The following is a 26,443-nucleotide window of genomic DNA, read 5'->3' as shown; positions in this document are numbered from 1 at the left end:
GCTTCACAGGTCTATCCACAAAAGGAAAGGAAGTTTGCTCCAGCATGGACCATACCTATAACTGATTTTTTCAAAATATTTTTTTTAAGGAAGTTTTGAACTTATAAAACAATCATGCACATGTGTGAAATTCCCATACAACACCCCTCCCCCAATACACTACATTGTTGTGGGACATTTGTTACAGATTTTGAGATATTATCAGACTATTAAGACTAACTATGATCCATAGCACACATTTGGCATACTTTTTCCATCTCTCCTATTATTAACACAGTACATCTTTGGCATGACGCGAGAGTTTTACAGTATTGCTGTTAATTATAGTCCATAAGTTACACTAATTGTATTTTTCCCAAGCTTCTCCACATTCTCACCTCCTTGAAATAGTGATGTACACTTGTTCTAGTTTACAGGAGGGCATTCTTGCATTTGGACTATTAACCACAATTCTCATCCACCTCTGGGTTCACTATGTCATTCAGTCCCTAGACTATTCTCTAGGTTTCTTTCAATTGACATTTACATCCCTAGACTATGCTTTTCAGCCACATTCCCACTTAAGAAACAGCTTCATTAGTTCTACTCACAGTAATGTGTTACCATCAACTTCATCCATTTCCACACTTTTACAGTCAAGTTAATTAAAACAAAACCTTCTACATATATTAAGCATCAGTATACCTTCTCAGCCTTCCTCTTATCTCCTAATAACCTACACTCTAGGTTTTAACTCTGTGTGATTATTCTTCGTATTTAGTTCATGTTAGTGAGACCATGCAATATTTGTCCTTTTGTGCCTGGCTTATTTCACTTAGCATAATGTCCTCAGGGTACATCCATGTTATCACTTCTGTCCCAATTTCATTTATTCTTATAGCAGCATAGTATTCTATCATATGTATATAATTAGGAATAAACTTTTGTTTATCCATTCTTTCATTGATGGGCACTTGTGTTGTTACCACTTTGGGCAATTGTGAATAAAGCTGCTATGGACATCGGTGTCTGTGTCACAGTTTTCAGTTCTTCTGGAAATATTCCTAGTAGAGGAAGTGCTAGATCATTCGGCAGTTCTATATTTAGCTTCCTGAGGAACCAGTAAACTGTGTTCCACAGAGGCTGCACCATATTACAATGCCACCAACAGTGAAGGAGTATTCCTATTTCTCCACATGCTCTCCAGCACTTACTGTTTTCTGTTTTTTAAATAATGGTCATTCTGTGCAGGGTGAGGTGTTATTTCATTGCTGTTTTGATGTGTGTTTCCCTGATAGCTAATGATATTGAACATTTTTTCATGTGCTTTTTTGGCGATTTGTATTTTCTCTTTGGAGAAATGTCTTTTTAAGTCTTTTGCCCATTTTAAAAATTGGATTGCTTGCTCTTTTATTGAGTTGTATAATCTCTTTATATGAATGGAAATCAAACCCTTATCAGATATGTGGTTTCCAAATACTTCCATTGAATGGGCTGCCTTTTTACTTTCTTGATGAAGTCCTTAGAATCACAGAAGTATTTTTGTTTGAGGAGGTCCACTTATCCATGTTTTCTTTCATTGTTCATGCTTTTGGGGCAAGGTTTAAGAATCCACCACCTACCACCAGTTCTTGAAGATGTTTCCCTACATTTACTTCTAGGAGCTTTTGAGTTAATTTTTTGTATAAAGTGTGAGATAAGGGTCCTCTTTTTTACTTTTGGATATGGATATCCAGTTCTCCCAGCATCATTTATTGAATAAATTGTTCTGCCCTGGCTGGGTGGGTTTGACAGCCTTTCAAAAACCACTTGGCATAGATATGATGGTCTGTTTCTAAACTATCAGTTCTGTTCCATTGGTCTATGTGTCTATCTTTATACCAGCACCATGCTAATTTTTTTTTTTTTTACCACTTTAGCTATGTAATAAATTTATAGTTCAGAAGTGAGAGTCCTCCAACTTTGCTCTTCATTTTTAAGATGTTTCTGGTTATTTGGGGCCCCTAACTCTTCCAAATAAATTTGATAATTGTATTTTCTGTTTCTTTAAACAATTTTTTGGGATTGCACTGATCTGTGTATCAATTCGGGTAGAAATGACATCTTAATAATATTTATTCTTCCAATCCATGAGCATGGAATGTTCTTCGATTTATTTAGTATTTTAAGTTTTGTTTATTTGGCTGTTTTTACCAAGGCATTGTAGTCTCCTAGATATAAGTGCTTTATATCTTTGGTTAAAAACTTAACCTAAATATTTGATTCCTTGGTCACTATTGTAAATGGAATTTTTTTCCTGACTTCCTTCTCTGATTGCACGTTACTAGTGTATAGAAACTCTACGGATTTTTGCATATTAATCTTGCATCCTGCCCCTCTGCTGAAATTGTTTATTAGTTCTAGCAGCTTTGTTACAGATTTTTCAGGACTTTCTAGGTATAGGAGCATATCATCTCCACATAGAGATCTTGATACCATTTATTTCTTGTTCTTGGCTGATTGGTCTAGCTAGAACCTCTAGCACTAAATTGAATAAGAGTGGTGACAGTGGGCATCCTTGTCTTGTTCCTGGTCTCTGCAGGAAAGCTTTCAGTCTTTCACCATTGAAGAAAATATATGGCCTTTATCATGTTGAGAAAATATCCTTCTATCCCCATTTTTGTAGTACTTTTATCAAGAAAAGATGGTGCATTTTATCAAATGCCTTTTCTGTGTCAATTGATAAGATCACGTGATTTCTCTTCTCTGGTTTATTAATGTAGTGTACTATGCTGACTGAGTTTCTTGTGTTGAACCAAACTTGGATGCCTTGTATAAAGTCCACTTTGTCATGATGAATAATTCTTTTTAATGTGTTGTTGGATTTAATTAGCAAGTATCTCCCTCGGGATGCGGCTTCCTTCAGGTCTCCCGCTAGCGAGACCCGGCCTCCGCACACCTGCCCGCCGCCACTGACACCCTGCACCGCTGGGCCTCGGTCTCCCAGCCGCGAGCCCAACTGGCTGCGGAGCCGGGCTGCCAGGACCAGCGCCTCTGCTCGCCGAGCCCTCGTGTGCCCTGGTGCCCCGAGCACAGATCCCGGCCAATGGGCCCTGCCGTCCCCCCCGGGGGAAGGAGTCCCCGGGATGCTGCTGGGGCCAGAGGGACACGGGCCAGAGGCCTCGCGGGCAGCGGACCGGCGGGTGTCCGCCGGGCAGGGCAGGGAGCTCTGGCCCGAGTGGGCCCAGGTGGCGGGTGCTGGTGTTCGGCTGGACCCGGCGCGGAAGGCACCGGCCCGGGACCCGGGCTCAGCCAGGTGGGACCCAGGCTCAGTCAGGTGGGAACCAGGCTCAGCCAGGTGGGTCCCGGGCTGAGCCAGATGGCCCCGGTCTGCCTCCGCCTCCGCCGGCGGTGTGTCCAGGCGCCTTGGGCTCTGAATGCCGCCAGCCCCGTGCGGGAGGAGCGATGGGCCCCAGGCACGTGTGCTAGTGTCCGTGCGCGCGTGCGTGCGCCTGGGTGTCTGCTTCGCGGGCTCCGGACCGTGTCCCGTTGGTCGGCACAGGGGTACCGACCGCACTGGCTGAGGGAGAGCCGCCCGCTTTCCCGCTGCGCGAGGGGCCACGGGGCGTGGGCGGCTGGTTTGGTGGGGCCTGTTCCCTGGGCTCAGGGGGCCACAGGAAGTCTGTGGCATGGGGCGCATCGGCGTGGTGCCAGCCAAGGCGAGGAAAGGCGAGAAGGGGCAGGCCCGGTGTGCACTTTTCCAGGGCACGGGCCAGAGGCAGGGCCCGCCGGACGCCGACAGGTTAGCGGGCCTGGGTTCTTGGGCCCAGGCGCAGTGGGCGCGGGCTCCTGCGTGCCCCAGCCAGGTGTGGGTTGGTGCGGGGCTGCGAGCTCCAAGGAAGAGCTGGGTGGCCGCCGCCTGCGTGGCTGCCTGCGTGGCTGCGCCGCCAGGGAAGGGCGCGCCCGGGTTGGGGCTGGGGACCGGGGGCTGGGGGCCTGCATACCCGGCCCTGAGGGCTGCGGGGAGCCGGGCTCGGGGCGGGCAAAAGGAGCGCGAGCCAGAGGTGGAGAGGGGGCGGCGCGTGGCAAAAGCCGGAGCACCCGGTATTCCCAGGCGGTCTCCCATCCAAGCACTAAGCAGGCCCGACCCTGCTTAGCTTCCGAGATCAGAGGAGATCAGGCGCGTTCAGGGTGGTATGTATGGCCGTCGACGCCGGCTGCCGTGGCCGGCAGTCCCAAGAGCCTGCTCCGCGCCGCCGCCCTGCCCGCCCGCCCGCCGCTCTGGCCCTACCTGGCCTCGAGCCCCCCCCGCCCCCGCACGCCACTGGCTCCCGGGACCCCCGCCGCTCGCCTGCCCACACGTCACCAGCCCCTGCTCCGCCCTCGGGCCCACGGCGCGGCCCCCGCACCACCGACGGCTCAGTCCGTGGACGGCGCCCTGCGGACCCCCGACCGCCACGCGCACCCCTGGTGCCAGGCCAACCGGCCCACGACTCTCCCGCAGCGACCCGCCTCAGGCGCGAGCGCCGGCGCCCCCTGCCGGCCGGCCCTGCCTCACCACCCCGCGCCCGGGCCAAGCACCTGCCACCACGCCCAGCCGGCGCCCCTGAGCCGGTACCGCCCCGGCCCAGGAGGCGGGGCCAACCCCAGTCCCGGCCTGCCGCCCACGCGCCCGCACGCCCCCGGCCGCCCCGTCCCCACACACACACACGCCCCCACCCCGCACGCCTTAGCCCCGGAGCTCGGGCCCTGGGCCCTCGGCCGTCGCAGCGGGTCCTCGCGTCCAGACCTCGCGCTCCCGGCCGCGCGCAGGGCTCTGCCCTCGGCCGCCGGGGCCGCCCCCAGGAGCCACGCCCACCCGGAGGGCGGGGGTCGCCCCGCACGCCGCCGGGCCTTCACGCCACACAGCCGCGCCGTGCGCGGGAGCGGCCCCTCTCCCTTGGAGCGGCGGCCACGAGCCGGCGTCGGATGCGGGCGGCCGCGCTGGCTGCAAACGCCGACCGCGGGGCCAGGTGGAGAGCGGCAGGTGGCCGGATCGGGGCCAGGCTGTCCGCAGGCCTGCGCAGCTGGGGCCAGAGCACAGGCCCTTGGACCTGGCACCGGGGACTGCCCAGCCGCAGCGGGAGGCCCCGAGGCGCACGCAGCGGAAGCGCCCCCGGGCCGCGGCGGTGGGCGTGGCCTCGGTGCCCGCGCACCTGCGCCTGGGCCCTGCCGGGCTGCCGTGGGCACGGGTCTCTCCTCGCAGAGGCCCTGGGCCGCAGAGCTGGGGCCCCGGCCCGCTGCCCTGCCACCCCGAGCCCCTCCAGGCGTCCCGGCCTCAGCCGGCCTAGGCCTCGCTGTCGCCAGCGCCTGCTGACGGCGGAGCTCGCCGGGCTCCTGCAGATGCGCCTGGCGGGAGGCGAGGGCGACACGGCCGCCCGCTCGGCCAGACCTTCCAGAAGGCGCCTGGGCGCTTGCCGCCGGCGGGAGGGACCCTTGCAACCCGCGCCGCGCGCCCCGTGGGGGAGATCCCCTCGGGAGGCCGCTTCCTTCAGGTCTCCCGCTAGCGAGACCCGGCCTCCGCACACCTGCCCGCCGCCAGTGACACCCTGGACTGCTGGGCCTCGGTCTCCCAGCCGCGAGCCCAACTGGCCGCGGAGCCGGGCTGCCAGGACCAGCGCCTCTGCTCGCCGAGCCCTCGTGTGCCCTCGTGCCCCGAGCACAGATCCGGCCAACGGGCCCTGCCGTCCCCCCCGGGGGAAGGAGGCCCCGGGCTGCTGCTGGGGCCAGAGGGGCACGGGCCAGAGGCCTCGCGGGCAGTGGACCAGCGGGTGTCCGCCTGGGAGAGCAAGGTGCTCGGGCCCAAGTGGGCCCGGGTGGCGGGTGCTGGTGTTGGGCTGGACCCGGCGGGGAAGGCCCCGGCCTGGGACCCGGGCTCAGGCAGGTGGGACCTGGCAACAAAATAATACTGTTTTTGTAAAATATAAATTCAAATAAACTAGAGAGATGGAAACAGATTAGCAGCTGTGTATGGTATTGGAAGCACAGAGAGACTGAGAGGAGACGAGGTTTTTTTGGTTGGCTGTTTTTTTAAATTTTTATCATTATTGTAATAAGGAAAATGCTCTAAAAATGATTGAAGTAATGAGTTCACAACTATGCGATTACACCAAATACCACTGAGTGTATACTTTGAATGGATTTATTCTATTTAAGAGTTTCATTAAAATTGGTTTTTAAAAAAAATGAAGATAGAAATTCAATTAAAATAATTTAGTCGAATGGAAAGAGTGTAAAATAAGATTATTTTATATAAATAAGTTTTCTAACAACTTAAGAGTCAGCAAATTATAAAAATCAAACAACAAACTTAAGAGTCAGGCTGGCAATATACTTTCACATTCGCTTAAATTGAATTTCTTTAAATTTAAAACACATTCCCTTAAACAATGTGCATTTAATTTCAAAAAGACATTTTTTGAAGTTTAACACAGTACACGCATTTCTTAATTTAACATCAAAGGCTTAGATCATGGCGATCTTCAATAGGCAGTGATATATAATTTTTCTATGACAAAGAAATCCAATTATGGACATTTCCGGGCTCTGAGACAATAATATTCTCGTGAGTGAGCCCATGTTAGCGGTTACTTTGCTTTGTCACTTATGTATTCGGTGAGAAAAAATAGCTATGTGCAAGAGCCATGTTGATGAATTTGAGGTAGTTTATGGTTGTGGCCATTGTGGATGTCATGGTTCTATTTGCATGTTCAATTAGAAAAAGTCATCATGAAAATCCCTTAATTTATATTCTCTTTACAATATAATTTTTCATGTAATATAATGGTAGTGGAAAAAAGAGCATTCATTGTCTCATATTGGTTGTCTGTCTTGGTCCATTGACAATTGGATTTTTGTGCCTTTCTTAGTTTTATATGAAAATTTTGGGTCACTCTCTTCTTTTCCTCACTTCTCCCCAAGGGAAGAGGAATGGCCCTTCTGTTTAGTGAGAGTCTTATATTCATTGCATTGGTGTATAATAAGCAGAGCCACTGTGGTGTGGTCCTGCCATTCAAACCATTATTTGAAGTCCTCTTTGTCTATTATTCTCATATGAATAGACCTCTTTCTTTCTTAATGTTTTGGCTGCTTACAGGTACCTTGGGAGTTCCATCTTTGGCCCTGCCACTTTCTGGGTAAATGAATTTGGAATCTATTTTATGTTTATTTCACTCTGAATCTTGGTGCATGTATACCTCAGCATATAAGTAAGTCCCAAGTTCTAACAGGATAAGAGAAAAAGCAAGGCAAACAGGGCTTACTAAATTTACCCGAAATCAGATTACCAACAGCCCCACCTCTTTCAAGAGTTATAAGTTATTTTTCCAAATTTAAAATGTGAAATTTCATTTCCCTTCTGGCTAGTGACTTTCTTTTTATTCATTATGGTCAGATCCCTGAAGCAGTGAAGAATGAGAGTTTTAATGCCCTGTGAACTCAGCCACATTTCTTCATAATCTTAATTTCATGAGGGATAGAATGAATCTTAAAGTTTCATATTGGCTGACGTGCTCTTTCCATATATGTATGGATGTGTTTGGCATAGTTAGGAACTAACTGAGCAAGAATGCGGTTGAGTATGCTGGTAGCTAGGTAGGGTTGTGGGCTGAGGAAATGCCAGTGAAGCACATGCTTGGGAATTTTGTGAACAAAAAGAAAAATATGGAGGTTAACATGAACCAAATTTCTACCTGTCTGAGAAGAGCATTAGAAAAAATGATTATTTTGCAAGTTCACAATATCTGTAACAGAAATATATTTTTAAAATATAGTATGGTTTGGGGGAAAATACACCAAGTGTAAGATTAGGGATATAGTTGGTAGTAATATTTTGATGATGGATCTTGCATAGTTTGTAACAAATGTTTCACAGCAATGCAGAGAGTTGGTGGAGGGGTGAAATATGAGACCCCTGTGTGATGTTATATATGTTTATTTTGTAAGTTCGTAATTCTTACTATACACGTATTGTTTATGTGTGTTCATGTACGAATGATATACTTCAATAAAAATAAAAACAAAAATAAAAAAGTAAAAAAAAAAGAAACATGGCGAAGAGGAAGGATAGAATGAACCTCTTAGTGCTGTATTTGAGTTAGAGGCAATTTTGCATAAACTCATGGTTTTAATATTTTTAGATATTGAAATAAATAAAATGTGTGTATGTGTATCTGTGTGTGTGTACATATATAATGTATCCTACCTCTGACTTGTAGCAGGTATAGAAACAGTAACAGCCTAGTGGCGATGAACAAACCAAGTACCCAAGTCTTTGTTCTTTCATATCACGGAAAACATTCTCCCTTAAACAGCGTTCCTTGGAGAAATGCTGACTCCAAGACAGTGGCAGGACAAAAATACAAGATAAACAATTTTGTATAATAGAAATCTATGAAACCACGCTTATATAAATAAATGAATGAATGAATGAATGAATTGGAGAAAAGTTTTCCTTATTATAGAATGCTACCTAATAAGTGTAGAAGGAAGATGGAATTAGATCACCATCATTTGATTCAGCACAGACTTTTAGCAGCTAAGGAAGCTAAAAATAGTGGGTAAAATTTTGATGAGGAACAGGACACTTACTAATCTCAATATATCACCCCATATCGTCAGAAGAGGAGAATAGTAACTTCGTAATACAGAAGAGGAGAATAGTAACTTCGTAATAGAGAAATCTAGCAGAAAATATCTTAGCCAAGAGGTTATGTTGGTAGCACCAAAAATGGGACATCATAATCAGTGGTTCACTGTTAAACCTGTTCTCAAAAAAAGAAATCCAGATTTGTAGCATTTGTCATTTTTGTGGTGTAAGCATGCCCACCATGCCAGATTTTAAGACATCAATATAATATCAGTGAATACACAGTTGGGAGGAAATGTGCTGAATTAGCTCCTGCAAGCATTTCAAGCCAGCTTCCGAACACGATTGACAATGTGCCATATGATACAATGTCCTAAGAAACATACAGCATCAGGAAGTGGATGTGGCTCAAGTGAAAGAGCTTCCGCCTACCATATGGGATGACCTGGGTTCAATCCCTAGGGCCTCCTGGTGAAAAAGAAGAGAAAGTGTGCCCATATGGCAAGTAATGCCCGTGCAAGTGCACTCCTGGTGAGCCAGTGCCCCATGCAAGTAAATCATGCAGGAAGATGATGACACATCAAAAGAGAGTCAAGGGGAAGGTCAAGGTGAAGTGCAGCAGAAACCAGGAACTGAGGTGGCACAAATGACAGGGAACCTCTCTCCCCATCAGAGGTCTCAGGGTCGAATTCCAGTGAATCCTAGAGGAGAGAAAATGAGAAGACAACACAGACAGCAAAAACAGCAGGGAGGGAGGAGGGCAAAGGGTTAAAATAAATAAATAAATCTTCAAAGGAAAAAAAAAGGAAAAATATAGCATCACATTTGTGATATCTTGCCAAAAGTACAGCTCCTAAATTTACTCATGAAGAGCGTGAGGCAAACTGAAATTGAAAAACATACAACAAAATAACAGTTTGCATTTTGCAAAAGTGTCAAACTGATGAAAGACAAAGAATGAGGAAAAGAAGAGACATGGTATTAAATGCACTGATTTTTTTGTAGGTTGAATCATTTTGAATAGAAGACATTGTTGGCAGATTGGTGAAAAATCAATGTGGTCTGTGGATTAGATGGTTGTGTTATCCCAATGTCACCCTTTTTTTCTAGAGAACTACTTTATTTTAAGAAATACAAGGGAATTTTTAGGAATATTGGATTATCGTGACTGCAATTTGTTTGCAAATTGTTCAGAATAAAATCATTTTATATGATAGATGGACAGATAGAATCAAGATGAATATATAGCTAGTAGATATATGGGAGTTGTTGTCTACTTGCAACTATTCATTTGAAAATTTTAAAAGAGTTTTAAGAAAACTCTTTATATGGAAAAAATGACAAATCAGTCAGAATATTAAGCAATCAATATTTAAACATTTTGTTCTGACAAAATTGTTAAACATTCATGAAAGATATATTAATCATATTTTAAAAGTTAGTTGTTGAGTAAAATACAAAAAAAAGTAAGTCGGTGGCAGAGGTAAAGAATTCAGAACAAAAGATTGACTTGCTGACAAACTCCTTTAATCAGCTGTGTGCTTTGAGTTTTCATTTCCATTTGAGTAGTCCTATGTATTTGGTCTTTTATTGTAAGCCATTTAAAATCAAATTTGGAGGTAGACAGGTTATAAATTATAAATGCAAAAAATATAGCAAAATTGGTGACAACTTGTAGCTGACAGTGTTAAGGGGAAGTAAATATTAGTGGGCTGAAGGTAGAATTTGTAGGGTTTATAATAAAATTTCTCCATTTTCTTAGTTATTTGTCTTTCTTTCTAGGTCACAGTAAAACAACGTGATAAACAGATTCTGCGTCTGGCAATTTAAAAAAATCAATTTTATTTCATACGGAAGAAATAAGCTCTTTCTTACAGTCCACTCAGTTAAGAGCCCAAAGTGAAAATCCAATTTGAGGAGGTGGAGCAAGGCGTGCCCTCTCTCCAGCTCTGGTCTGGGTGCCCAGGTAGGCAGAATCCTCTCAGCCCTCCCGGGATACCTGCATGTCTTTACTACCACCTGAGGCATCAAGACCCAGAATTTTTGTAGAGTAGCAAATGATTATATGTTGTAACGGAATTACACACAGGACTTCTTATGAGTTTTCTTGTTGCAATTAATAACAGTAGAGGGAGCATGATACTTTAAATATACACAATACTTTCATATACTTTCATATACACAATTCATTTATTACAAATTCCTACAAGAGAATTATTATCATTTTATCAATGTAGGAATATATTTCAATTTTTTAAGTGACTTAGTCAAGGTGCCAGAGCTAATTCCCATCAGTGCCAGGACTGGAAATAGGTTTTCTGATTCCCTATCCAGAACCCTTCCACAGTAATGCAACCAAGGAAAATGAACAAACAAAACAAACAACCAATGTATGTGTATTGAATACCTACATGTGCGAATTACTGTGCTGTGGGTTGTGGGCTTTCAAAAATAAAGATAAGTGAGGGTCTGATCTCCCAAAAAGGCTATATTTGAAAAAAAAGAACCAAGTATAAAGCATTGTATGAGAAGTGGAAAGCTGTATCTTTCAATACAGAGAAAATATATCCCACTACAAACACGGGTGGCCAAGAGTGGTTTCTATGAGGGGGTGAGAACTGAGTTGATTCTCATCTCAGTAACAGGACACCCATAGTAGGAAAGCAAGGAAGGACAACATTTCTTACAAGGATTTACAGTTAATTAAAATATTAGAGTAATGTGGTCGGAAAAGTCACAGATTAACACAAATCATAGGAAAGCCAGAAAAATGTAGTATAAATGGTACAATGGAAACTTTCTTGGTTAAATTAGTTAGATCTATAGTAATATTGTATTATCTACAAATATCAGCCAAAATATAAAAATAAAACCTAGTGAAAGGACAAAAGGACAGCAAACATCATAAATAGATAAAGAACAGGTGTTTTAAGTAGATATCTTTTTTCTTGGTATGGAATGGGTTAGAGCTGGTCCATCCACAGGCACAGTCCAGTTCTCCCTCATGTCCTTGCTTCTTTCCCTGGCCTGCACAAGTCTCACTCTAAGTCCTTGAGATTCGTGGCCACAGAGTGGGCTCTATTATTCAGCTTGGCAGCCAGCAGTTTGCTTCTGGCAGAGGAGAGGGTTTTACTCAGGAAGATTGCTTCCTTGGGAACAAAGGCCTGGGCTCCCCCACTTACTGCATTGCCCCATGTGCTTCTGTTAGTTACTATGTAGCTTTCAGCAGTATTCTCTCTGTATATTTCTGCTCACCAGCAGGGAGAAACTTACAGCTTCTCCTCCCAAACTGTTCAATTAGAAGATATATTTACCAGGGTCATAAAGCAAAGGGGTAACACCTGAAGACATTTCAAAGTGTCTATCATTCGAAACACATTTTTTAGCGTCCTTACGCTGAACTATGCACTAACGATGCAGGAATGAAAAGACTCCTGGAAGTCAACCCGCTTTGGCCGTGAGTAAATGGATTGCGGCACAAACCCTAAATCTCTGTCAGGAATCCCATTTCCAAAAGCCCCTTTCCATGCACATGTGTCATCCACACAGGCTCACATATTATCTTCTAAGGAGTGGATGATACATATTTTTCTCTCCTTTTCTCTGTTCCTACTATACATGCTGATAGTGGTTTGAGATTCATAGTGTACTGATTGGCCAAAAATGCCAAAATGACTAGTTAAGTTTATATGTCCGAAATGTAGGTGAAACTTTTAAACCCAATGAAACATTTTTTTGTGTTAGTTGAACAAGAAGTCCTTAAGGTATTTTCAAAATGGAATTTTTAAAAAACTCATTTGCATTTGTGACAGGTTATACTATTGTGAAAGTGTTTGCGTCTCGCTCAACTGGTATTTTTCTCTTCTTCATTCCAGGAAGACTGCCAGATCGTTGTTAACATTTGGCTTGGATTAAAAGCAGCAGGTGTCCATTTTCTAGGGTAAAATCTCTTCCATCTTTGGACACTTAAAAGCCTAAGCTCACTGTTTAAGAAGTTGAGAGGATGGTGATGAAGGCTCGAAGTTCAACAGGTTAAAATGACTGCCAAGATTGGAAGTCAGTGACCTTCCCTTGGCCCGGCCATCAGCCCATAATTTAAGTTATCACGATATCCTTGCAGCACCACAAGGAGGTGGTAGTACCTCAGAATGAAAATGGCAGCGTGAAGTACTTAGGCTAGATTCTAGGGTCAGGGCCTTAACTGGCAAAGCGCATTCTGTAAAAATGTGCAAGAGAGTATTGGAAGCACTAGAATTCAAGGGATAATATGAGCTTGGAAAAGGAGGATATCGGGAATAAAAAGCAGGGGACCAAATGTTGGGACTATTTAATATCTGGGGCAGAGAAGGACTCCTCAGTAATGCTAGAGATGAAATGTCCCCCCAACTCTATAGAATGGCCCACAGGGCATATTGAAGTTACTTCAGAGTTTAAATAAAGAAATAGTCCATAGAGTAATGAAATTGTTATAAAATTCTTTGTAGTGATTAATGCACAATATTATGACTATACTAAAACAGTTGATTGTACACTTTTGATAGATCGTGTGGTATGTGAATATATCTCAATGAAACTGCTTTAAAAATTTAAAAAAATAAATATTAAAAAATATGAAGAGAGAAGAAACACATATTTAAAGGAAATAGCCCATATCACATGTTTATGAACAAAATTAACAAATAATATGCATTTGTCAAAAGGTGTTTTGCATGCAGGAGGAGGAATACATAGAATGGCAAATAGTGATTTTGAAGTTAAATTGATGGCGATTTCGGTAGTCCTGGTAAGATATGAAGGTGGCTTAGGCTAGCATGATGGCAGTAGAAATAAAGAATAGATGACTGAAACTTTAACGGTCTCATATTCGGTGTGGCAAGATTGGTCTGTTCATCTTTCTAAAGTATTTAAAGAAGCTGGTATTTTTTTAGCTCAGTCCTAATTGGGAAGCATTCTGCTTTGTCCTGAGTCAAAAAGTAATTGGTGTATTTGGAGAGGTGCCTAATAGATCTACATAGGTTGTAAACCCATGGTAGTTAATAGTGAATGGCTTAGTTAAGGAAGAAGTGGTTACTTTTGTACAAGTAGGAATAAGAAAGGGGAAATGGACTAGGGATGAGGTAAAAAAGCATTCTAGGCCTATATTTAGGGAATGCCATGTGACAGGAGAAATGAATTGTGAAAATTAAAGAATGAGAGGAGGCTCAGTAGGCCAATTTAAGGAATTTGAAACTCATCTTACAATGATGGGGAATCTGTGAGAATTTTAATATGACATAATCTTATGTTTATTTTATTTTATTTTTTATTTTTTTAAAAAAATATAGTATATGAAGCTCTTAGGCAAGCTCCTTGGAAAATAATAAAAACTATTACTATATTTTTCTTTTTTTCCCCATTACTTATTATTATTATATTTTGAAAGTTACATTAAAAAAATATGAGGTCCCCATATACCCCTCACTCCTCTCACCCCACTCCTCCCATAACAACAACCTCCTCCATCATCATGGGACATTCATTGCACTTGGTGAATACATCTTTGAACACTGCTGCACTACATGGTCAATGGTCCACATTATAGTTTACACTCTCCCCCAGTCCACCCAGTGGGCCAAGGGAGGAAATACAATGTCCAGTGACTGTCCCTGCAGTACCACCCAGGACAACTCCAAGTCCTGAAAATGCCCCCACATCACATCTCTTCTTCCCACTCCCTACCCTCAGCAGCTACCATGGCCACTGTCTCCATCTCAGTGCTACATTTACTTCCATTACTAATCACATTAGTTCCAGAAGAGAGTATCAGTAAGTCCACTCTAATCTATACTCTGTTCCTCCATTCTGTGGACCTTGGGATGGTTATGTCTGCTCCACCTCTGTATCAAGAGGATGCTTAGATTCCACTTGGATGATGGATGCAGCTCTCCTGTTTGCAGTTGTAGGCACTCTTGGCTCCCTGGTGTAGTGGTTGACGTTCTTCACCTCCCTGTTAGCTGGCCAGGGTAAGTCCAATAAAAGAGCTTTCTAAATGCCTAACAGCATATTAATTGGATTGGGACAAATGTAGGTTCAGTAAACATGTTAGAAAAATATCACCCTTATCCTGGTTAAAAGAATTGGTGGCTTGAACCAGATAGTTGTGAAGATGGAAAGATGGGGTGAGTGAAAGGGGGAGGGATTTAGGCAGCAGGCTACTAAGGGCCTGATGGCCTGATTAGAGAGCAGTATGGCATGATGGAGAGGAAGGAACTTTCCAATGCTAGGATGTGGGTGGAGATTGATAGTGTTGTTGACTGAGACATTGAACAAGGGAGGTCAGCCAGAGGCAGGTTATGATCAGGTTTGGACACTTTCAGTTTATGAAGCCTTAGGATAATCAATAGACAGCAGGAGTCCTTTCATGGAACTCTTTATTTAAAGCTACTGGATGATATTGTGACATTGGTATTGTGTAAGTAGACATGAAGAATTATAGAGTATCTTATCTTTTCATTAATGTTTATACGTTTTGAATAATCAACTTATTTCTTTGTTCTACTACATAAATATTATTTGTTCATACATTGGAATTATCTTCATCATATCTTCCTCTAATAATTTGCCTGTACTGTGGCGAGTTTTATAGAATGGATAGTTCCTTGACAACTACTATGTACACAGTGCTTACCTAGGGAATAGTTTTAATATATTAGAATATCAAGCATATGTGTTTAAGGAAAAAAAATGATTAAAACTTGCGTAGCATTTTCCCACGGGACAATTCATTGAGCCAAAATATTTTAAAGTGACTCATGACCATTTTTCTTTATCTCAGCATCTTCCAGTGTGAGAGCTGCTTTCTCGCCCTTGTCCTTGGATCAGTAATTCTCCTGAGTTGCTGTGACACAGGCTAGGACATGTTAAGTAAAAAGAGCATTATATAAAAATAAACCCATATTTCCCTTTTCACACATTCTTTGTTGAATTTATTCACAGATCTCAGGGGGAACATGATTCAGTATGAGTCTCACAAAGAATGGAAAAGAGATATATAATCAAAAGCAACAGCATAAAAATAATCCATTGGATCCACATCTCCTCAGACTGACTGCTCCCTCAGCCCCATTAGGCTGAGAATTTGTTCCCTCTTTGTACATGTCAAATCAAAACAAACAAACAAAAAGGCAGAATATTACATGTTAAAAGAAAACAATATAGAAAACCAAATGCACCGTTAAAATATAATAAGATTTTATATTCACTGACATGATATAAAGCTAGTCACGTCTTGTGCTTGAGCAGGGTAGAGAAGATGAAGTCTAACTTTTTGTTGTACCATCAACAGTAGAAAGACTCAATATATAGTGCTAAATGCCAATCCTTACATTAAGTCAGACAAACTACTGCGATTTATAAGCCTAAAAATAGCCTCACATATTTAATACTTGAAAAAGTGAATGCATTGGTTAAAGTGAAATCTACCTTATTTCTTATAGGAAGCATGGTCCTAGCACTTCCAATTGACTCTACTGACATTTCCAACGAGATATTAGTGTGGCCACTGCTGGTTTTCACCTGGAATACAAAAGTAAGGTCAACTATTTCTGCTGCCAACTTTGTTATATTGAGGAATTTTCTTAAAGGAAAAAAAAATTGATGTTCTTATTATCCAAGGAAATAATATTATTCTAAAACCGTGAGATTTGCATGTAATTGGATCTTAGAAAACCTGTCTTGATGACATATTTATTTTAAAAGAAATACTAATGAGAAAATTGAAAAGTCAATGAATGGAGTGCTTGTATAAAACAACTACTAAAATTTTGGATTGTTCACATGAGAAAGTGCAAAAAAATAGTTTGTAGATTACCAGATTCTTTCTGAGTCATAGCAGATATTCTTATAAGTATCCAAAACTATAGAAAACCATAATTCCCAAGTAGATTATGGTTATTATATGCCTCTTTATTTCTAGTCTCAAAAGCTGTTAACATCAGGACTAACAAAGGGCAGTATCTTCAGTGCTTTCATTCATGTATTATTTTTTTTTAATTGGAAGTAGGCATTACAAAGGAGACTCTAACCTTTTAAAAATAGATGTGTGACTGAGTTAATAGTCTGATAAATGGGATGACAAAGTTCAAAATCACAAATCTTCTTTGGTGTTAGATTGTGCATGTAAAAGCAAAGTAAGAATTTCCAGTGAGGGTGTGGTTTATTTTAGAACATGTTTTTGAGCACTTAAAATGTTTAATGTTGATATTCATCTCCTTTAATAAGCAGTGGCAAATAAACAAATACATGGGTAAGCTTTAATAAGTGATCTTATGAATTGAGATAAACAGTTTGTAAGGATGTAATGGCATACATATTTTTGAAAGGCCAGATTTCCACTAGACTCAAAATACAGGGCTGTTTCACATTCTAGTTAACTTTCCCTACTGATTACAGGTATTTGTATGCAACTTTTTTTTCAATTTATTTGAAAAGGGTCATTTTAATGACAGTATAAAATGATACTGTGGGTGCTATTTGTGTAGGATATATTTGGAAAAATCTGTTACTTTGATACATTTTGTGAACATCTGTAGTTAGTAAATTATAAAATTGATTTATGATAGTCTTAATAAATTCACTAATATTTTAGCAATTTTAAAATTGATGAATGCTCTTTTCTATTCTTGTTAAAATAGCTTCTGACATTTCATTTGGTTTTTATACAAAGAGGTGCTCATAAAATAATTTTTCTGTAAACTCTTCTATATACACAGATGGGCTTCAGCTCTAAAAATATAATTATCTACAACCTATTTATTAATAAAACATTATAATTCATTAAAAGAACAAGACTACTGTATTTATCATTGAAATGAACCTTGTTCAAGAGTCTAAGATTTAGTTTAATTATTTAATTCATTTATGTTTATTTGGACAAATTTAAAGTGAGCATTTCATGTGTTATTTCTTTTTTAAATGGTTGTTTTCTGATGCTCACACCATTCTAATGGTTCGTGTCATTCTTTACTTCCAATGGATTTATAGGTTGTCATTTCTCTATTCTAAAGGTTTGTTTCAGAGTTTGAAATATGGATTATACGAGGAATCTGTAGAATTAACTTTAATAAAATCTGTACCAAAGGGTACAAAGACTGTTGAAATAAGTTACCAACAGATTGCCAATGTTTTAAATTCATTACAGTATTTTTTCATGTACCTCAAAGTATTTCCAATTTGCAATTTTCCAAACTGAGATTTTCCCTAAGATTTATATCCTACAACAATGATTAAAACAAAAATAAGCACTTATCCTGTGCCACATCTTGCTTGTAGCATGTTACAACTGTTTTTTCCTCTCCCCTCACACAATGCTAATGAGGCATTAGTATCCTGGGTATTTAAAAGTGAGAGAAGAGAAATTGGAGTGTTATTAACCTGCCCCGGTCACAGTCACACTGCTAATACTGATAGAATACAGAGGCACAAAAATATACTTTATCACAAATACACTTCACCAATTAACTTTTGTAAGTATCCCATCTATCCTGTTATAATTATCCCAACTCCCATATTAGAAAGGAAGTGCGCAGATTGCCCTGTTTTACAATTGCGGGTGTTAAGAGTCACTAGTATTAAACATTGAATGGAACATCAAAGTGCTTGTGAGCTGGTGTTGGAAAGCAAGGTGGTCTGGCTTTAGGACCCTGTGCCTTTATGACTCTCCCACCTTTGCTTTCACCTGGGGAGCATCATTTTTCTCATTTGGAAATGGACAGTTAGGTCCTCTTAAATGTAATAGTCCCTTATTCTAAATGAAAGCTGGTAAGAATATCTCACAGTAAACAATAACTTCATTCAAAGTGATAGGATACAAAATATTAATGATTAACAAAGCAGTTCCAAGGAGATCCACTTTAATATGTATGATCTAGATTTTCTGCTAACTTTAAAAATCTAGGTAAAACCTTGAAAGATCAGGATATTTGAAATGCTGCTTATATTCCTGCTGCCATCTATCCTCCTTTTTTATTAGTGGTTTGATTTGATATTTGACCAGAGTCAAGAAATACAATATACACATTGTCACTCTTGACATGGCCTCTTTTCTGAAGTAAAACTACCAAAACAAAACAAAACAAAATAAATGAACAAATATCCAAAAAATTTAGAATACAGATATGTAGACAATAATGATGTTAGTGTATCCTGGAAATTACAAAATCTGACCTGAAGGCATGGAACTTGCTGAGAAGAAACCAGAATACAGTAAATATTCTTAAATTCACCAGGAAAAAGAACGCATAAAATATAATATGTACATATTTAGAGAGAGAAGGAGACTATACACATACACATACACACACTCTCTCTCAGCTAAACTAAATATACATACTCAAGTAAATAAGAGTTTCATTTCAGCATGGAATTTGGTGAGAAGAAGTTTAAAAAGACTGAACACATGGGCCATGGCATTGGAATCTCTATCATTTATACGAGGTGATAGTATAACACTTAAAAAAAGGTTTGATATCCTTTCAGGGAATTTCTTTTTATTTGTATTCTGATGTGCTCTACTTTCTCCACTAACCCAATTTCCCTAATATTAAAGTATTTTAAAATAAAGCTGTATTTCCTTTATTCTAAGAAAATCATTCATGTGACTAGCTACTCAACTTATGGACATATGTCTGTCTAGTTTTTAATTTCCTCAGTATATTTTATTTTCCATGAAGGCATAATATAATGTAATTTAATATTTTTGCTATGTTGTATCAAATGTCTTACTTATCAAAACTTTTAAAAGGGCACTAAGATATCTATGCATCTTGTATTAATTCTTTCAACATCTTTAATGAAAATGCTGTGTGTCTTGTAGTATAAAGTTAGGTGCCTTCTTCACTGAGAGAACCCTTCCACTAGCTTCACAGGGAAATAGAAACAACAAAAATTTGTAGGGAAATTAAGCTATTTACATTTAATGTAATTATCAATAATGACTGAATTTAAAACTACCATCTTTCCAATTGTTTTCTATTTGACTCTTTTGGTTTTTTTTTTTTCATTTCACCCATGTTTCCTGCAGGCTTTTTGATAATTTAAGACTTTTGATTTCCAAGAGTACAGGGTTCAGAGACGTGCATGGTCATATGTTTGTTGACTGTTCCCTCCACAGAACCCTGAGGAGGGACTCTCTCTAGGCTCCCGCTGTGTCCTGAATATTTCTCTCAATCACCTGGTGGAAAGGAAATGCATACACCCCTTATGTCTGGGTCTTTGAGCTATCTGAGACCTACACCTGGCCTTAACAATTTGCTAAAATGTTAACTGATTTATTTTTACCTGTTTCCATGGAAGCTGGTATCTGTTCCTCCTGTGCTCAGCTAAAAGTGAGCAGTTTGCATGTCCCAGCTCTCTTTGAAGAGGCTTGTCCTTCTTTGAATTCATATTATATGTTTACCTTGCAGCATCAGCTCCCTGATGCATTATTAAAAAGTTATGATTTTATAGATTCTCTAGTATTTCTCCTTGTTAAAGTGGGATTGCTGTTTTATTTTGCAGATTTTACCTTATAAGTGGAAGTGGAAGTCATCATAAAGTCTTTTTTTTAAAAAGATTTATTTCCATTCATTCATTCATTTATTTATTTCCCCCCTTGTGGCTTGCTTGCTGCCTGCTCTCTGTGTCCATTCACTGCACATTCTTCTGTGTCTGCTTGTCTTCTTTGTTGTGTCATCTTGCTGGGCCAGCTTCCTGCAGGCACAGGCCACCAGCTTTCCACAGGCACAGTCCAGCTGGCCTTCACAATGAGGCCCTGGGATGTGAATTCAGGGCCTTTCATATGGTAGATGGGAGCCCAATCAAAGGAGCCACAGCCACTTTCCATCATAAGTTATTTTTTAATTGTATGGGCCAACAATGGGTATATGGATAATAAGGTTTTTTAGGTTAGCTATCTCAGTTTGTCAGGGATGCTGTAACAAAGTATCACAGAGTAGTTGGTATAAACAACAGTAATTTATTGGCTCACTATTTTGGAGACAGGAAGTCCAAAATGAAGGTTTCAGTAAGAAGATGCTTTCTCTGAAGTCTGTAGTAACCTGGTGGTGTCGTGCAGGCAAACCATAACTCTATATCTGCCTCTGTCATGTGGTCGTTGCTCTCCATATCTGTCTCCTGGTAATGAGTTTGAAATTTCCTCTGCTTATGAGGACTGCAGTCACATTGGATGAGATCCACCCTTATTCAATATGGCACCAACCTTAACTAATCACATCTTCAAAGATCCTCTTTACAAATAGGATCACATACAAAGGACTAGGGACTAAGACTTGAGCATCTCTTTGTTGAGACATGACTCAATCCGTAACATTACCGTGGAGAAAGTTATTCTTGAACGACCATTGTTAAAAGAAATTATCTATCTAATTATACCCACATAACTTTAAAGTAGTGATATAGTTTTTATCATAACTATGAAAAATACCAGAAGATTAGTAAAATAAATTAATTAGCAGGGAAATCTTACCTAGTTTGGATATGTTTCCAATTTAGAGTTTGCTTGAAATAGAAACTATTCATTCTGATTTTATATATAGCAATGCTTGTTTAATAATCATATTTTCATTTTTAAGAACTTCTTTATTAAATTGGACAATTATTGTGAGTTTATACTCCTTGCTAAATCACTAGAGATAGTTAATTTCTGAGATAGGGTGAGCCATCTAATACCATCACCTATTGGCATCTATTCAAAATCAATGTCATAAAACTGATCAGTTTATTTTACCTCAAGGGAAAGCTTGCAGCAATTATTCAAGCCTGTTTTAGTGACAATGATTGGCAGTGATTCACGTGGCACCAATGTAATTCTAAATGTGGAAGCATTTTTATTTTACTCCCTTTAATAGCATTTTCTGTTAACATTTACTACTGGCAAATGCAATAGAAAATTATATTGTACAGTATAAATCCCAGATATCTTACAAAGCAGTCTAGCAGGCAGACACAGTCCAATGTGGAAACCATGCTCCTATATCTAGGCCTTGGCCCTCACATATAAAAGACTCCACAGATGGAGTAGAACATGAAACATAAAATCTGTGGCAATGTCAGTTTCATATCCGAAAGAAGACAGAAATAGGAAAGCAGGAGAAGAAGGAACATGGAAGGATGGTTGGAGGAAGGAAGGAAAGGAGGGAAGGGGGAGGAATAGGAGGAGGGGAGGGAGGGAAAAAGGGAAAGGAAAGGAAAAGAAGAAAAGGTAAAGAAAATAAAAAATATTGCAGTAGCAAATTTACATTATAATTATTCTGAGAAAAGGAGGAATTTGAATCAGTGATTTGTAGTTGTGAGAAAAAATTAGAAATAAAGTAAATATTACTTGTTTTTATTGAATGATATTCCTTTACAAGGTAGGATTAAATGAAAAACATTTTCACATTTTTAGCATGTTTATAATTTGTAATTACTGTAATTAGTAAAAATGATCTCTTACCATTATTAAACATATGAAATATTTTACTATATCATTGCTGATTTCATTCACAATTCAAAAATTTTGCAGATATTAATTTATTCAGAGCATTCTGAAATATAGTATTAATATGTAAAGTAAAAGTTCCTTAAAACTGATTAAGCCTTTCACATATGCATTTGTGTAATTGATAGATATGTAGTAAACAAACATTATATATCATGAATAGATAGATAAGATCTTATTCAAAAGGTATATAGTTAAATGATTAACAAAATGATTACCTAGACTTTTTAAAAACTTGATAACCTGTTTGCTTTCCAAAAAGTATTTGATGCAACTTAAAATAAATATTATGTATACAAAAATACAATTATTTTAAGGAAATAAAAGTTTTACAAAGACAACCAAACTAAAGAGGAGGATATAAATATTTCTAGCTTCCTAGATTAATAAGCATTAAATTTGAATCTTCTTTCCATAAATCTTTTTAAAAAAGGAAGTAGCAGTTAAGTAAACTCTTTACTTGCGCTATTTTATACATGATATTTGTCACTTGTGAGGGAGGTAGTCTTTAAACAAAGATTTTCTAAAAAATACAGAAATGATCTTTACATGACAATCATTCATCAATTTTAGATAAAAAGTTGGGAATATGATATACTTCACATTAATTTTTTCAGGGGGATGTTTAAATCAGCCAATAGAAAATTACTAAAATCACATTACTTTAAGATGTCCTTTTAAAATTCCTTTTCTCCATACTTGTGTTTAATAATTTAAAATGCACTTTTAAAAAAATCGTTTAACAATTTAAACTTTATTAAAAAGCTTTATCAAAACCCACCCTAATAGTCAAATCCTGTTACAACTTAAAGGGGAATTTCCAATGTTTTTATTGGCAGTGGAATTTTGAACTGAACATCATTGAAGTAAATGGTCCACTGGGCTGGGCCTTAGGATTTTTGGTTATATGGCCTCTGCTGTAAAGGTGTTTTGCTCTAACTGGATTTGACCTCTTCCATGTAAGAAGATCTAAAGTTTAAATGCAAAGCATTTTTTTGCTAAGTTCTTCATGGCCGTTAGCACTGCCCAACTTGTTCTCATGCTTATGATTGACAGTTCACAGTGGAATCAAGGTGAATTCATGGCAGTAGAGGAGAGATATAGTTAGGCAAGTGCGGCGGCTTGCTCGGTCGGTAGAGGTGGGGTCTGGCTGCGGATGAGGGGTCGGTCCAGCTTAGGACGAGGGGTCGGTCCGGCAGCAGACGAGGGGTCAGTCTCACAGGGGTTGCGCGGTTTGGCTGACGGGGTCGCCCGGCGAAGCCGGCAACGAAGGGGTCGCCCGGAGAAGCAGGCGACGAACTGGGGGCCAGAGGCCAGGCCCTTGGCGACAACTGGGGACAAGGGAGGCCAGGCCCTTGTCGGGGGCTCTCAGGACTGGAGGGCGCACGGCAGAAGAACTACCGCGGAGACAAGGTAAACACACAAGTCCAACTTTATTGAGGGAGAGGCAACAGTTTTATAGGGGCTGGGGAAGGCTGATTGGTCGAAGCCACGCCCTGTTCTGATTGGTTGCCGGAGAAAGGTCAGTGGGAGGTACTGGAAGGGGGAGGGGTGGTGGTTAGGGATTGGCTGTTGCTGTTGCTGGGGGAAGGGGCAGGGTTTAGGGATTGGTGGCTGCTGTTGCTGGGGTAGAGGGCAGGGTTTAGGGATTGGTGGCTGCTGTTGCTGGGGTAGAGGGCAGACTTGAGTTTCCCGCCCACGCCTGGCTGTTGCTGCTGTCGGGGGAGGGAAAAGGGCAGACTGGAATTTTCCGGCCTGCGCCTGCGCAGGGAGAAAGAAGAAGAAGGGTGCCGCCACACATGCATCGTGTGGCGCCATCCGGGAGGAGGGGCGGCCGCGGAAGCATGGCTGCTGAGAAGGGGAGACCCGAGGGCACTCTGTGCCCATGCCGAGCTCCCTTCAGGGGTGGCGGTGAGTCCGACCAGCCACCCTATTATGGGGGCAGCGGCTTGGCCTGCCGCGGCTGCTCCCCCGCCAGGCCAGCAAACCACACTTCAGCCCGAGGGGTGACCGCAGGCAAGTCTTGTCAGGAGCTTCAAGCATTGCTTCACTATCAATATCGTCTGCCGTGCTCTCTAAGCGCCTGTGTGGGCTCTCGGCCGCCTGTGCTCTCCTGTCCGGGAAGAGGCTGCCGCCGCCGTGGGCGCCGCTGTTAATGCGGTGAAGCCGCTCGGCCCAGGCCGCGGTAGCGCCCAGCCCGGATTTCGGGCTCCACGTGCGGCTAGACCCGAGCGGATCTAAAAAGAACAACGGGATCAAAGCAGCCCGCGCAGGAGAGCAGGACAGCGGTTTCGGCAGCTCAGGATCCACCCCTGCGACAACGGGGACCAGCTCCATGAAGTGGCGCCGCTGCCAGCCCGTGCTCATACTCACCAGCACACACACAGACCCAAACACACGGGCCGCCCACAGTTCTTAGCTAAAATGGACTACTTACAATTTCCTTTGTGTGCTAGTCTCAAAACAGGTGTGTGAAAGCATCCAAAGGAGGATTAAATATCTGGAAAATGACTTAAGTCTTTTAAAATGAAAAGTACTAAATATCTTGATAGCATATTATTTTAACTGAATATTGACCTCTTAGGTTAGCCTTCTATGATTACAATAATCCTTATAAATACATGTAGAATATTAATATATTTCAATGCACTTTACTATTACATTAGCAATATTAATGAAATTTCTCAACTTGAATGATAAGTGGGAATAAATTGATAGGTAATGAGAAGTTGGACAAGAGTGAGCTTCAATGTACTTCTGAATATGCTTACAGAAAATTTCCTTCAGTGATACCCAGAAATGACAGCTCAGAATGTTGCACAAAATGGACTCTTTAAATGAGTGTTCTTTCGATGGTATAATTAACTTATCTTCCTAATCACCTCATGTTAAACTACTTTTTATACATAGTTCTACGTTGATTATTCAATGATTGAGGTTTTCTCTAAAATTTTGTTAAGGTGCTTTTTTAACTCTGATTTGATGAGCAAAGAATGTATTCCTGCTTCCTATTCAAACTGCCTTCGATCAGTTCATGACTCCCTCATTCCCGACTTGTTTGAAACATACTAAGGACAATGGGAATATGCAAAATATTGTAAGTCCTGTCTTCTATCTCACACCAAAGAGATCTTTATAGGAATGTAAATTTTCTCTTACAAGATAATTTTAGGCATTCAATGTTAACTATTTTCTGACAGGAGAATCCAGATTTATGTGGTGTCGACTTTAATATAAGAGTAACATCCTGGGATATTTGGACATTTTAACTGGTTTTAAATTTAAGTGAAGGGTGTTATATAAATTACTTCATAGTTTTTCATTTACTTTTTTCTAAAATAAAGCAATTCTCACAAAGCTTCTCCATTGATCTTAACAAATCTGATTGTCTTTAGAATTTCAATAATTGATAGATCTGAGAAAGGCAGGGGAAGGGTAGATTTTATAGAACTATGGTCTTATAAAGTCAAATCTTGTGGACAGTCACCTACTCTGTCTGCACTTATTTAAAAGGCATCGAAAATTTTACACATACTAGCTGGCTGCTCTGTCATTACTTGAGAGAATTGTCAATCATTAAATAAATTCTGCTGATTCTTTTTGAGAGTTTCCCACAAGAAAAGGAGTTTGATTTCAAATTTATAGTTGTCATTTATTGAGTTTGCCCTTGTGACTCATGGGAGAGCACTATATGTTGTTTACCATGTGGAGTGGCTTTCACAGCAGTGTGCACATGTACTTTTTATTTCATCTCCTCCTACCCATCATCAAAAAAAAATGAATTTTGGGTATCCTTGCTTCATCACCAATTATTTGGACACCTCTTATATAGCCATGATCCATCCTCTAGACTGTGAGTATTCTAGATAGTGTAGTGAGAATAAAACAGTTCTGGTCTCTGATTAGGTGGAATTTACATTTGAGTGATGGAGCAAAATAAACAAGAAAACACCTAAGTAACCATGATGGTTACAGATTGTGATAAACACTTTTCAGTAAATAAACAGTTCTGAGATGTAGAATAACTGTGCTGACTCTCCTTGAGAATGGAAGTATTCTTTGAAAGAAGGGTGAAAAAAATACGCCCTGGTGAACCACACAAAGACCTAGAGGAAAGCATCCTATTCAAAGGAAACTGCCAGCTTAGAGACTGTGGGTGGGAATGAGCCTACCTGGCATATTCATGAAACAAACCAGAAGTCAAGAATAAGTGGAGTGGTACGAGCATTTAGAAAAGAGCCATGAAATGAGCTTGAAAATTAGGTGTAACTATATGTTGAAGGACTTTGTAGTCAGGATTTTATTCTCAGGCCAAGTGAAAGGCTTTAAAGTGTTTTAGTCAG

General features: G+C 41.0%; 1 pseudogene; it reads right to left on the bottom strand.

Annotated features, from left to right (window-relative positions):
* Positions 1 to 4,045: 4,045 nt before the first annotated feature.
* LOC131275712 (5S ribosomal RNA) lies at positions 4,046 to 4,166 on the bottom strand (annotated as a pseudogene).
* Positions 4,167 to 26,443: the final 22,277 nt, after the last annotated feature.

The sequence above is a fragment of the Dasypus novemcinctus genome, chromosome 23 (genome assembly GCF_030445035.2).
Source record: "Dasypus novemcinctus isolate mDasNov1 chromosome 23, mDasNov1.1.hap2, whole genome shotgun sequence".
In the NCBI taxonomy this organism is placed as follows: Eukaryota; Metazoa; Chordata; class Mammalia; order Cingulata; family Dasypodidae; genus Dasypus; species Dasypus novemcinctus.
Note: the sequence above shows the minus strand (reverse complement) of the source record. Positions and strands in the feature narration are given on the sequence as shown.